Source organism: Martes martes (assembly GCF_963455335.1).
Source record: "Martes martes genome assembly, chromosome: 10".
Classification (NCBI taxonomy): Eukaryota; Metazoa; Chordata; class Mammalia; order Carnivora; family Mustelidae; genus Martes; species Martes martes.
Window position 1 is genome coordinate 44152361 of NC_137898.1, and position 14707 is coordinate 44167067.

At 41.2% G+C, this 14707-nt stretch overlaps 1 protein-coding gene and 1 long non-coding RNA gene across 8 annotated transcripts in view; one reads left to right on the plus strand and one right to left on the minus strand.

The window, feature by feature from the left end:
• NUCB2 (nucleobindin 2) overlaps positions 1-9845 on the minus strand; it is a 49752-nt gene extending 39907 nt beyond the window's left edge. Inside the window, exons 1-3 of one of the 6 annotated variants that reach the window (XM_080815465.1) lie at positions 9677-9837; positions 7453-7601; positions 4638-4791 (exon numbers count right to left, since the gene is read on the minus strand). The gene's annotated coding sequence lies outside the window, so the exon portion shown is untranslated. Of the gene's footprint in view, positions 1-4637; positions 4792-7452; positions 7602-9676 lie in introns of all 6 variants that reach the window. The other 5 variants (XM_080815463.1, XM_080815462.1, XM_080815466.1 and 2 more) reach the window with 5 other exon arrangements.
• A 69-nt stretch (positions 9846-9914) lies between these two features.
• LOC308350311 overlaps positions 9915-14707 on the plus strand; it is a 42704-nt gene continuing 37911 nt past the window's right edge. The window contains exons 1-2 of one of the 2 annotated variants that reach the window (XR_013967513.1): positions 9915-10077; positions 12798-12883. This is a non-coding gene — a long non-coding RNA (uncharacterized lncRNA). The remainder of the gene's footprint in view (positions 10078-12797; positions 12884-14707) is intronic. The other variant, XR_013967514.1, reaches the window with a different exon arrangement.

Consider the following 14707-nt stretch of genomic DNA (forward strand, 5'->3'; position numbering starts at 1 on the left):
TTAAAATGTCCATACTACTCAAAGCAATTTACAGATTCAATGCAAACTCTATTAAAATACCAATAGTATTTTTCACAAAACTGGAACATCATGTTAAAATTTGTATAAACCTAAAAAAGACCCTGAATAGCCAAAGCGATCTTTTTTTTTTTTTTTTTTTTTAATTTTAGAAAGAGATAAAGAAAGAGCACAAGCAGGAGGAAGGGCAGAAGGAGAGGGAGAATCCCAAGCAGACTCCACGCTGAGTGCAGAGCCTCATGCAGGGCTGATCGCAGGATCCTGAGATCATGACTTGAGCCGAAATCAAGAGTCAGATGCTTAACCAATTGGGCCACCCAAGCACTCACCAAAGAAATCTTGGGAAAGAAGAACAAAACTGGAAGTACCACAGTCCCAGATTTTTACACTATAGTACAAAGCTATAGTAATCAAAACACTATGGTATTGGCACAAAAACAGACACATAGATCAATAGAACAGAACACAGAGCCCAGGGGTGCCTTCAACTCAGGTAATTATCTCAGGTAATTATCTCAGGGTCCTGGGATCCAGCCCCTCATTGGGCTCCCTGCTCAACAGGGAGTCTGCTTCTCCCTCTCCCTCTGCCCCTTCCTGCTGTTCATGCTGCCTCTCTCTCTCTCAAGCAAATAAAATCTTTAGAAAAAAGAAATAAACTCATGCTTATACAGTCAATTAATCTATAATAGGGGCACCTGGGTGGATCAGTCAGTTAAGTGTCTAACTCTTGATTTGGCTCAGGTCATGATCTCAGGGTTGTGAGACTAAGCCTTGGGTCAGGCTTGTGCTGAGTGTGGAGGCTGCTTAAGATTCTCTCTCTCCCTGGGGCACCTGTGTGGTTCAGGTGGTTGAGGAGCCGACTCTCAGTTTGGGCTCAGGCCATGATCTCAGGGTTGTAAGATCAAGCCCTGAATCGAGTAGTGCGTCAGGCTCCCCACTTGGCAGGGAATCTGCTTGAGATCGCTCTCTCTTCTCCTCCCCTGCTTATATGCATGCATTCTCTCTCTCTTTCAAATAAATAAATAAATAAGTAAATATTTTTAAAAAAAGATTGTCTCTCTCTCTCTCAGCCTCTAACACCGACTTGCACACACTCTCTCTCCCCCTCTTAAAAAAAAAAAAAAACAAAAAAAAACAAAAAAAAAAACCCCACCTAATCTGCAATAAAGGAGATGTTGTTAGGTCCATTATTAAACGAAACAAGACTGAGACAAAGTGAAAGTTATTTAAAGCTTTATTTTATGACAAGTATTAGAAGTTAGACTGATCGGCCAGGGGAACAAGACTGAGACAAGGTGAGTTATGCAAAGCTCTATTCTATGCCAAGCATTAGAAGTCAGACTGACCGGCCAGGGCCGCCTCCGAAAAGAGCGACGACCCCTAACTTACAGGCTCAAGAATTGATTGACTGGGGCGCCTGGGTGGCTCAGTGGGTTGGGCCTCTGCCTTCCGCTAGGGTCACGATTTCAGGGTCCTGGGATTGAGCCCCGCATCGGGCTCTCTGCTCAGCAGGAAGCCTGCTTCCTCCTCTCTCTCTCTCTGCCTGCCTCTCTGCCTACTTGTGATCTCTGTCTGTCAAATGAATGAATAAAATCTTTAAAAAAAAAAAAAAAAAGAACTGACTGACTGACCAGTCAGGGCTGCCTCCGAAGAGAGCGACCCCTCCCAGTCTCACAGACTAACTTTTATAGAGCAAAAGCCTGGCCACACATAGGTGGTCAATGAGATTGTAACATTGCATAGTTATGTTAGGCCACACACAGGTGGCCAACTAAATTACAATTTACCCTTTAGTAGCTGTTTGAGCTAACCTATTACTCTGGTCAGAAATGGCGCTCAAGTTTGGCGCCCAAAAGGCGGGGTTTACATTCTTTGGTGGTTAAGGAGACAGTATGTGTGCTTTACTGATTGGATGTCTCCACCTGGCCTGACTCATCCTTGTATTTTGGGCTCTGTTATCAGGAACTGGCCGACCTGGCCTTGTATTCTGGGCTCTATTATTAGGAACTGGCCGACCATATTTTACTGGTTTCCTAGACATGTTTCTTTTTTTTTAATAAATCTTTTTTTTTAAGATTTTTTATTTATTTATTTGACAGACAGAGATCACAAGTAGGCAGAGAGGCAGGCAGAGAGAGAGAGAGGAGGAAGCAGGCTCCCTGCTGAGCAGAGGGCCCGATGCGCGGCTTGATCCCAGGACCCTGGGATCATGACCTGAGCCAAAGGCAGAGGCTTTAACCCACTGAGCCACCCAGGCGCCCCGCTAGACTCGCTTCTAAGTAAGTTCCTCTGAGGGGAGGGGGGCAGGGTCAGTTTTAAGTTTTACTGCACAAACAACAAAATGGCTTTTTTAACTAAGATGGATTCGCTCTGGCTAAATAGGTCCTTATAACATGAATATACAATGGGGAAAAGATAGTCTCCTCAATAAATGGCTTTGGTAAAACTGGACAGCTACATGCAAATGAATGAAACTAGGCCATTTTCTTATGGCACACGCAAAAATAAATTCGAAATGGATTAAAGATCTATATGTGAAATCTAAAACCATAAAAATTCCTAGGGAAAAAAAAAAAACAGGCACACTGTTCTTTGACATCAGCGGTAGCAATATTTTCTAGATATGTCTCCTTTGGCAAGGGAAACAAAAGCAAAAATAAACTATTTGGACTACATCAAATTAAAAAGCTTTTGCACAGTAAAGGAATCCGTCAACAAAATAAAAAGGCAATCTACCGAATGGAAGAAGATATTTGCAAATCGTATATATCTAATAAGGAGTTAATATCCAAAATATATAAAGAACTCATACAACTTGAGAGTAAAAAAACAAATCTGATTTTAAAAAGGGCACAGGACTTGAGCAGATATTTTTCCAAAGAAGACAGACAGATGGCCAACAGACAACTGAAAAGATGCTCAACATCATTCATCACCAGGGAAATACAAATCAAGACCATACTGAGATATCACCTTACACCTATCAGAATGGCTAGTATCAGTAAGTTAAGAAACAACAAGTGCTGACCAAAATGGAGAGAAAAGGGATCTCTTGTGCACTGTTGGTTGGAATGTAAATGGGTACAATCGCTAGAAAAACAGCATGAAGTTTCTTCAAAAAATTAAATTAGAAAAATTAAAAATGAAATACCACATGACCCTGTACTTCCATTAATGGGCTCAAAGAAAATAAAAACACTAATCTGAAAAAAATATATGCACCCCTGTTTACTGCAGCATTATTTACAACAGTGAAGACATGGAAGCAGCCTCAGTGTCCACTAACAGGTGAATGGATAAAGGAAATGTGGTATATATACCGGAATGTTACTCAGCCATAAAAAAGAACAAAATCTTGTCATTTCCAACAACATGGATATACCTAGAGGGTATTATGCTAAGTGAGATAAATCAGGTGAAGAAAGTCATATCCCATATGATTTCACTTATATGTGGAATCTAAAAAACAAACAAACAAAAACAGATCCATAAATCCAGAGAACAAACTAGCGGTTGCCAAATGGAACAGAAGTGGAAGGATGGGTAAAATAGGTGAAAGAAATTAGGAGATACAAACTTCTAGTTGTAAAATAAATAATCATAGTGATGAAAATTGCAGGACAGGGAATATAGTCAGTAACAGTGTAATAACTTTGTATGGTGATAGACAGTAAGTACACTTATTGGAGTGAGCACTGGGTAATGTGTAGAACTGATCAATCGATATATTATATACCCGCAACTAATAACATTTTCAATTATATTTCAATAATAAAAATAAAAGTAATAACCAGAACAAATACTCAATAAGACAGGAAAGCTTCTATAATGAATCACAGGATAAAAGTAAAAAAAGAAACACAATTTATGAAAGTTTTTCATTTTGAAGACAATGATCAAACAAAGGTCTTCTGTGGCAATTACCGAAGTTTCTATGAGTGATTATCATAGCTTACAGATCTCAGAGATGAAAGAGAAAAAGAGTATGGCAGAGACTCCTATTTGCCTGTCAATATCCAGATCCTCCCTTCCTCCTCAGTAACAAAAGCCCAGTTTTATTCAGGGCAGCTCAGCGTCCAGCTACATTTCCCTACTTCCCTGGTAACCTCAGTTTTGGTTTGGGAAGTCTCTTTAAAGGAAAAGGAACCATCTTTGTCTTTGCCTTCCTGCCTGGAACCTGGCTGTGATGATTAGAATTCTGGCAGCTATCTTGGACTACAAGGACCAGTGCCAAACCTTAGAGATGGCAGATCAAAGAACAGGGAAAAGTTTAGGTCCCTGATAACTTTATGAAGCTACTATACCTGACCCAGACAACATAATTCAAGAATTATTTTACATGAGGGACACCTGGGTGGCTCAGTTGGTCAAGCCTCTGCCTTCGGCTCAGGTCATGATCCTAGAGTCCCAGGACTGAGCCCCACAGTGGGCTCCCTGCTCAGTGGGAGTCTGCTTCCCCTTCTGCCCCTCACCCTCTCTCCCCTACTTTCTCTCTCATTCTCAAATAAATAAATAAAATCTTTAAAAAAAAAATTATTTTACATGAGAAAATAAACATTGTATGTTTAAGCCACCATTACATCTGTATTTTTTTTTTGCTTTCTTAACTGATCACTTACCTTCAGATAGGTAAAGAATTTTTATCTCGTTTTTTACAGATCAGGCAACTGAGATGCAGAGAGGTAAGATGACTTGCACAATATCAGATTAGTGAAGAGGTGGGTCTTGACTCCTAGGTCAATGCTTTTTCACTAAAATCTGACTCAGCAAGTTCTAAATATAAAAAATGAGATAAAAACAGATTAAATATAAATTTTGGCCTTATTATAGTGGTAACAGCATATGATAGTATATATATTTGTCACATCCTATAAATAGTAAAAGTACCAAATTTTTATTATGTGGAAGGAGACTAAATTATATCAAAATCCAGTGGAGAGGGAAGAGAGAAATATTAAACAGAATCAAAGACCACAATAAACAAAGATTTCGGTTTATGATGCTGGCTTTACTGTATCAGTCCCCTTGTAAATAAGAATTCAGACTAAAAGCTTATTTTCCTCAGCAACGAGACTTCAAGATATAGGGTAAGTTTTCTCATTAGATCCTTAACTGAAATTTCTCTTAAAATCCTTAACTAGAATCTTTCTTTACTCTTACCATCACTTTAAAAAATTAATCTTGGCCCGAGTCTCAGTCACAGAGATCAGTAATAAAGCAAAATAGCTCAGATTTTCTTTTTTGAAATCCAATTGTCAAATACAAGGCAGTTGGCTCATGTGCAAACTCACTGGTGAACAAAAGGAATTATTTCTAAGCAGTTTACAAAGAAAATAAGCAAATAAAATATCTTCAGATTTTAAGAACACATATATTTCTTTTTATGGTATATTAAAAATAAAATCATCTAAGCAGGAGAGTGATCATACACATCGTATGTCAAAAAGGCATGTTGACTTTTATTAACACAGCATAGTCAAAAATAAACAACAGATTCAATCCTTATCACTCCCATTTACTGGCAAGCTGTTTGCCTCTCTGGTTCTCAATTTTCCTACCTATAAACTGAACTAATACTTCTTCCTAAGTTTTTGATTGGCTGAAAGTAAGAATGAATATATGGTAATTACCACAATGCATGGCAATCATAAATGCTCAGTAAATATTAAAGCCCTTCATGTCTTGAAATGAAACAGCTATATAAAGTAATAAAAATCTGTTCTGTAAACACACAAAGTTATAGAACCTAAAAAGCAATATACCAGCTTGACATACAACCTTTAAATGTCATTTTTGGAAAGGCTGCATTAGAACTCTCCCCTGAGGACTGCCGTAGCCAAAGTCCTGATCCAGCTGCAGACCAATGAAAAGAATACAACCGACAAAGAGGAATACACTCTCTTCCTCCCTGGGATTAAAACAAGAGTCCCAGGTTTCTCTCTCCAAGGCACTGCTCTTAGCCAGGAAACCTTGGTTGCTTCCTCTTGCTGTCAATGTCTTAATTCTAACAGTGAAAGGGAGTGGGGTGGAGAAAAATAAACGGCTTCTGAGTTTCTCAATGGCAGCAGTGATGAGAGAGACCAGAACCCTGATACCCAACTCCATTTTTCCCTTTAAAAATGAGAATCCACAGGAAAGCAAGCTTCAAAGTAAAGTATCAGATGTATGATCAGCTGAGCAGGACTCTAACCCTTCCAAGTATTGAGACATTAGTATAGATACTGAGGTGCCTGGCTGACTTAGTCGGTGGAGCATGCAACTCTTTATCTTGGGGTTGTGAGCTCGAGCCCCACCTAGAGCACAGAGATTACTTAATTTAAAAAAAAAAATTAAATGAGCATCCACAGGAAAGCGAGATTCAAAATAAAAGCATTAAATGTATGACCAGCTTAGCTGGACTCCAACACTTCCATGTATCAAGACATTAGTATAGATATTAATGTCTCTGATGCTCATATCTGTAGAAAAGGACACCTCCTCCCCACCCCCGATCTTAATTGGTTACAGTATCCTTGGTAATAGGCTAACTTAATGAAAGCAGATACTGTTTCTCATCTATATCACTCAATAAACAAATTTACTAAAATTACAATGTCTCCATTATGCATATATACTGTACTTTGGATAACTAAAATACAATATGCCAAAAAGCTCTGCCAAATTTTAAAAAAACAATTGAAAAAAAAATTTTTTTAAAGCTCTGCCAAAAACAAAGCATGCAACTGCTATCTCAATTTCCACTAGGTTGCTTTAAAATTTTTAACACAGAATTCTGGGACCAGAAATGATCTCAGAGGTAAGGTTTGGTTCAGACCCAACTTTTATAAAAGGTTATAAAGCATAAGGAAGCTAACTGGAGTGGCCAAAACTCTTTGACAGAGATAGGATTGGAATCTGGCCATCAAATTCTAATCAAGAATAATTTTCGCCACTTCATGTTTTTTTTTTAACTCTGGATTGAAAATCAATAAGTGATTGAGATTTTTTCCTTAAATCATTTGAAATGTTAGGAGCCTGTTTTTTTTTTTTAAGTCTGTAAGCTAATTGCACATATCCAACATAAAAATGACAAATTTCCCCTTTCCAGACCTTCAGATATTTAGAAAAAGTTAATCATCTATCATACCAAATACAGTCAACTCAATTACTCACAATACTTAAAAGTTTATCTACTCAAGGATTACTTTCAATGCACTTTAAAATCCTATACTTGATTCCTCCAGCTACCCAATACTTAAAAGCATATTTTGCTCATTCATCAAAAAGGCCTTAGAAAGTGGAAAGCAACTTAAATCTTATTCTAAGTAACAAAATTAATTGAATTTATATAGAGAGATACACAACATAACTCCAAACAAAAAGACACTGGTACTGATCATGTTACTGTAGTCTATATAAGCAACCGTGATGAACAACTAGAGGTTTGAAAGGTACCTTCATTGTTTTCACTGTGCATTTCATTTCAACGGGTATTTACAGGGCACAGACCAGTTTGGCAAAAGTTGAACAGTAAGTACCAATCGGCAGATTAAGGTGAACAGAGCAGGGACTTCAGCCATGGCAAGGTGGGTATATTAAGATTGCTGGAAGAGAACAGCACTAGTAACCACCAGGAGGCAGAAATGAATTTTTCACTAGAAAATTAGACTGGATCATGGAAAGTTTAGAGAACTAGATGAGAAACAGTAGTTTCCATGTCTACCCCAATCACAAGAGTAATAGTATTTGAGATTTCTCATTCTAAATATCAATTTTTTAAATTTTGGGGCCCTATTTACTGAGGAACATTTGTTGAGACATTTGTTTGTTCAGCATTTGTTGAACTTGCTGGTCGAGTTTTATGAAACAAGAACCCGTATTCAGCTTCAATGAAGTTGAATCCTGAGGTAATTTCTGTCAGGGACAAGATGCAAGAATCTGGATATTGCCGGACTATTCAACAGAATTCACCAGGGAAGGCCGTAAGAAACAAAAATGTAAATAAATCATGAAAGGAGCTACAGGTTATAGGATCCAGATCTATTATACCTCTAGTCATACTATTTTTAACAAATTCCTTAAAGCAAATGTCTCCTCAATTCTTTCAATTCTTACAGGACAAGTCCGGAATCTCCTTCAAACAAAACTATCAGAAATATTTGCATATCAGATCCAAATCTATTAACCATGCTATTTTTTTAACCATAGTACTTTTAATAAATTCTTTAAAGCAACTGTCTCAGCACTTTTTTTTTTCCAATTCTTTAGAGAAAGTCCAGAATCTCCTTCAGACAGAATTGACTATCAGAAATATTTGCATTTAGGGGTACCTGGGTGGCTCAGTTGGTTAAGCATCTGCCTTCAGCTTAGGTCATGATCCCAGTGTCCTGGGATCCAGTCCCACATAGCGATCCCTGCTCAGGGGACAGCCTGTTTCTCCCCCTCCCTCTGCCTACCAACCCCTACTCCTGCTCACTCTCTCTCAAATAAATAAATAAAATAAAATAAAAAAAGAGAGAGAGAGAGAAATATCTGCGTTTATCCTCCTTCTTTCCCCTTTCCCCCTTTTTAGCCAAGATAATAATAGGTGGTTTGATGTTCATATTCATCCATGGATTTAATAGCCTCAATAAAAGGCTTAGATGGGAGCACTTACTTATTCAGTACATTATCCAATTTAAGAGTTTAGTGGACACTCTGAGAATCTCAAGAGGTTGCCTCTCCCAGATTTCAGAATAATGACTCAAGGGTCATGTTCATATTTTCTCCCTCCTTCTTTCTCTCCCTCTCTCCCTGCTCCTGTCTCTGTCTCGATATTATAAAACATCTGGATATTGTAGGACGCCTGGGTTGCTCAGTCCGTTAAGCGACTGCCTTCTGCTCAGGTCACGATCCCAGAGTCCCAGGATGGAGCCCTATGTCCTTGTGTCCAGCTCTCTGCTCAGCGGGGAGCCTGCTTCTCCCTCTCCCTTTGCCTTCTGCTTCCCCTGCTTGGGCTCTCTGACAAATAAAATCTTACCCCCTCCCCCCCCCAAAAAAATCTGGATATTGTAAAATAATTGCCAACCAAGACCCTTTGCCAGCACCGACCACAACAATAACTACATTTATTCACAGAGTTACCATTTAGTAAGCGCAACAAGGAAGTGGAAGTACTACCTCCGAAACAGAAAGAGCTCATCTCACAGCGATTTCTCACTTAAGGGAAAACAATACCACAGCTGACACGAACTTTCTGTAAGTGTCAAGGTTTGCGGGGTTAACAGACAGGCAGGAGAGCAGGACTGGCCGGCCTAGTTTCGCTTGACCGCGCCAGGGGCGATGTGCATCGGCAGGGAACTGGTGGGTACACCCCGCTTCTCAGTGGGCGCCTCCCTCGCCCAGCGACCTGCCAAAGCGAGGCTGGACCCTGTCGGGGTCTCGGTCCTGCACTCACCCACGCCTGCTGCCCGCCATGAGCCTACCACCTTCATCTACCCCAAAGAAAGCTTGGGTGCCCTGAGGCGAGTGGAGTGGGAAAAGGGACCCCACACCTCGGGCTGCAACTGGAAGCACCCCTCGTCGGTACCGCCCGCTGTGCGGTTCCCCCCGCCATTCTCACTGCAGGGTAGGGCAGCCGAAGCCCTGAGCCCTCTCTCAGGACCCGGTCCAGCCTCCCCCCGCGCTGATCCGCACCCACCTCCGGCCTCCGACCTTACCCAGCCGGGTCTCGGCGCTCGAGGCTCCGCCTGCTGAATGCACGCAACACACAAACCTGTCTCTCCAGCCCCCCGCCCGCGGTTTCTCTCTGTACCTCCGCTGACCGCACGCTCCCGCCTCTTCGCTGCCTTGGCGACAGCCCCCGCCCCCCTGGCAGCCCCTGATTGGTCCGATTGGGGTCACGGACCTTCCCGATTGGCAGGGGCGGAGACGAGGCCGCGCCCCCGCGGGGTGAGACGCGGATGGCGTGGAAGAGGAACGCGGAGGAACCTGGGGAGCTTAAGCCAAGAGGGACGTGGCGCTCTGCGACGCGGGAGGGGAAGCCGCGCCCCTTCCTTCTCTAGCTTCCATGGAGAATCTTGCGAAGCAGGATTTGGGCGGGTGAGGTGCTGTCCCGGGATCGGGACAAAGCCCCAGAGATCCCCTCCCCTTTGGCGGCTGGAAGCGCCGGCAGCGCTTGACCCGGCAGAGATAGGCTGTCAGGCCCCATTTTCGCCTAAAGGCCTCGCTCCGGGTGACACCAACCCCCCCCCCTCCTAGCCTCCTCCTTGGCGGGAATTTTTCTCGTATCCGCACCAAGCCCCGATCATGCATGCTGAGCCCTCGGCCCCCGAGCTTGATTGCTTTTTACCACCCCTTCTCTCTCACCCTTGTGCGCACATACCTCTCTACAGCCTTCCCTCGTTTAACTGAGGCATTACTCCACTTCCCCTCACTTTAAAGGTGGGAAAACAGGCTCAAAGATCTACGTGGTTCGAGGGTTGGAGAAGCTTTTGGAGCCTCGAGGCTGATCTCCAAGCATGTCTGCCAAATAATAGTTACCGCTCTGGGCCTTAGTTTCCTAGCTTGTAAAAAACGATCTCTACTTCAGGGTTGTTCGTGGAGATTAAGTGAGTAGAACTGCAGAAAACCAGTGCAGAACCTGCTGCATGTATGTTAATCATGGCTGATTCTATTTACCAGGGAATAAAGGCGGGTAGGAACTAACTGCACCAGTTTGGAGCCAGATTGCCTAGGTTGCAAAACCGGATTCAGCTTACGTACCAACTCCAAGTTACTTAAGCGCTTTGTGTCTCGGTTTCCTTGTCTGTAAAAAGGGGTAATACTTATACCCTCTTCCTCACAGCGTAATGGTTAGTAGAAAAGTGACTGGCACACACTAAGTGCTCAATAAATGTTAGCCATTCTTACTTTAGTGGCTGAGCTAGAACTATAATTCAAGTGGTGGACTGCAAGACCAGCAAACTTTGCTCTTAGGCACTTCTCATGGACAAACTTAGAACAGTGCCTCAAACCTTTTTAAGGTTCAGTTAGAAACACTTGTCCACTTTTTTAAAATTCAAAGCTTAAACTATCTCCCTTATCATTATCGAAGTGTTAGAACATTGTGATTCTGCCTCTAATGAAGGTTTAATAGCAGAGCCAAAGGTAAGGAAAATAATCATGTTCTGCTCCGATGGACAGACTGGAGAGCAAGGCACTAGAGTAAGAAAGAATATTCAGGAGGTGATGGTATAGGAGCACTGAATTTCAACTTGAAAAACATGGGGAAATATTGTACATTGGTTATGTATCATTAGTAATCAATATTAGTGTCAGATCAGGAGGCCATACCACATTTAGTGGAAATCACTAAACTGTAAATACATCTTCCACATTTTTTTTAAGATTTTATTTATTTATTTGTCAGAGAGCGCAAGCAGGGTGGGTGGCAGGCAGAGGGAGAAGCAGGCTTCCCACTGAGGAAGAGCCAGATGTGGAATGCAGCACTGGATCCCAGGACCTGAAATCATGCCCTGAGCCAAAAGCCGATGCTTAACCAATTGAGCCACCCAGGCATCCCCATCATCCACATTTGTATTACCCATTATCTACCAGAGGGCCAAACACATAGTGCCTGATGCAGGCAGTAAGATTTGGGATAGAACCTTTCAGGAGACACTCTGAAAGATCTGGTAATAATGTATCTAGATTATTTATAGTAATCCAACAGAGGTGAATAATGGAAAATAAGAAAATTGGATTAGTCCAATAATAAAATAAGAGGAAAAGGTTAATGTACACTAGCGTGGTGACTGAGATGTCAGCATTATTCTCAGCGATATTCTGGCATGAACAAAAAAGAGAAAACAAGACAGGGCAAATGAAAATTAAACAGCAAGATCCAGGGTTAGTAGAAATTGCTGAGAAAAATATTTCAGTGTCATGCTCATATAAAGCAGGCAACAGGCATCTCTTATACTAATAAAGATTGTTTTGTGGTAGAGAAAAATTGTTGATAATGACCCCTGGAAACATGCTGTGACCTGAGGGACTAATGAGGAAATGTTACTAAATAGGTAACCCCAAACTTGGAGGGGGGCTAGCATTGATGGAAAATCTGATGGGGAGGAGGACTGGAGAACATACTATTACTACATTGTACAAGGGAAGAAAACAAAGTTTTGGAGTCAGAACAAGATCCTGTTCTCTCTGGATTGAAAACCCAGTTCTACTTTATTAACTGAGTTTCCTCTAGCAAGTTATTTAACCTGTCTCCATAGCATAGTTTCCCCATTTCTAACATGGAGGCAAGAATATTTCCCCTCATAGAGTTCTGAGGATTAAATGAGTTTATATTTGTAGAGCAGGGCAGTATGTGGCATACAGTAATTGCTATATTAATGTTTGATAAAATATTAGTTTCAGTTTCTCCATCTGTATCCTGGGGTCATAATACTGGACTTACTGTAAGGATTCAAATGATGTAAAGCGTTAGGGAAGAGATGCTCAATAGATATTTCTCTTCCCCTCCACTATCCCCAGCCATCAGCCTGTTACCTTGAATCTCTCTCTGATTACCACTGCCACTGCCATCAAGGGGCTATTGCTCAACCCGGTCTATGCAAGGATAAAATATCTTTTCTTGATTTCCCTTGGCTCAGAGAAGTTCAAAATGAGTTTACTAGAAGCCAAGAAAATAAAAAGGAAACAACTCCAAAGAAATAGCTGATGTGAAGCTTGCCCCATATTACATCTCTTGATACTTTGGACAGAAAAAAATGATATCAAGGAGATTATGGCTTCCTAATACCTCAGTTCTCCCCCCTTCTCACTTCTAGGATCTCACAGAACATCAACTGGCCAAGTTCTTCATTGTCTTCAGAAGAGGAGAGAGGGAGGCAGGAGTATCTACTGACAAGAGACAGTAAGTAATCAGAACAGGAAAACTCAACAGTACACTCTACATGGGAGCCAAGAATTACTCATTTCACTAAGGTCTAGATCAGGGGTCAGCAAACTATGGCCCTTGGACCAAATCAACCAACTGCCTGTTTTTGCAAATAATTTTATTGGAACATTGCCATACTCAACAGTCATACTCATTTGTTTATATATTGTCCCTGGTTGCTGTTGTACTACAATGGCAGTGTTCAGTGGTTGTAACAGAGACTGTTTGGCCCTCAAAGCTAAAAGTATTTACTACCTAGCTCTTTACAGAAAAAAACATTTTCTTTTTTTTGCTAACCTCTGACTTAGAAAATTCTGCCAGAAGCATCTTTTCAGCATCCCCAGTGCAAAAACTTTCACCTTCATCAAATCCTCTAACCCATTGCTTCTCAGACCTAAATGTGCACACAGATGTTCTTAAAATGCATATTCATATTCAGCAGATCTACAATGAGGCCCAAGATTCTGCATTTCTAACAAGCTCTAGGGGATGTGAGTTATCTCTAGATCAACTTGATTTCATCAGGGTTTTTTTCCCTTTTTTTCTTTATTGAAGTATAATTGACAAATAACATATTAATTTCAGGTGTACAACATAATGTTTCAAAATTATATATTCACTATGTGTATATTGTGAAATGACCACCACAATAACTCTAGTTAACATCCATCATCACACATAATTACAAATTTGTTTTCTTATGATGAGACTTTTTTAGGATTTATTCTCTTAAGTGGAGCAGCTGGGTGGCTCAGTCAGTTAAGCATCTGATTCTCGATTTCCACTCAGGACATTCCACTTAGGGTAATGGGATGGAGCTCCTCACTCAGTAGGAAGTCTGCTTGAGATTCTCTCCCTTTCCCTCTCTCCACAGCTTTCCATCAGGCCCACATGCTCGCTCTCTCTCTCTCTCTCTCTAAAATAAATAAACCTTAAAAGAAAAATTTACTCTGTAGCAACTTCCAAAAATGCAATACAGGACTTTTTAACTATGGTCACCAAGCTATACTTTACATCCCCAGGATTGATTTATTTGACAACTGGAAGTATGTACATTTTGACCACTTTCACCTATTTCACCCACTCCCCATCTCCTGAATCTGGCAACCACCAATTTGTTCTATAAGTTTGTTTTTTATTTTGTTCCTTAAATTTTTAAAAATATTTTATTTATCTATTTGAGAGAGAGTGAGAGAGAGAGCATGAGCGGGAGGGGGAGGGCAGAGTGAGAGAAAAGCAGGCTTCCCACTGAGGAGGGAGCCTGATCTGGGGCTCAATCTCATTACAGATGTTACCAGCATCCCTGGTGTCTACACCCCAGATGCGAAAATTACCCACCTTCAGTTGTGTCAACCAAAAATATATCCAGACATTGCCAGATATTCATTAAGAGGCAAAATCTCCCTGGTTGAGAATCATTGGTTTAAAGCAGCAGAAACCAATTCTAGCTAACTTTAAGAAAAGGGGGATTTGGAGCGCTTGGGTGGCTCAGTAGGTTAAGCCTCTGCCTTCGGCTTAGGTTGTGATCCCAGGGTCCTGGGATCGAGCCCTGTATTGGGCTCTCTGCTCAGCGGGGAGCCTGCTTCCTCCTCTCTCTCTGCCTGCCTCTCCATCTACTTGTGATCTCTGTCTGTCAAATAAATAAATAAAATCTTAAAAAAAAAGAAAAGGGGGATTTATTGAGAGGATAATTGAGTAACTCGTAGACAGACTAAGCAGGGAAACAATCCCAGGGGCAAGAGATCTTGGGCCTTCCCTTCTAGAAAGGATAATAGATTATTTCCTTCTTCCTTTGGATAT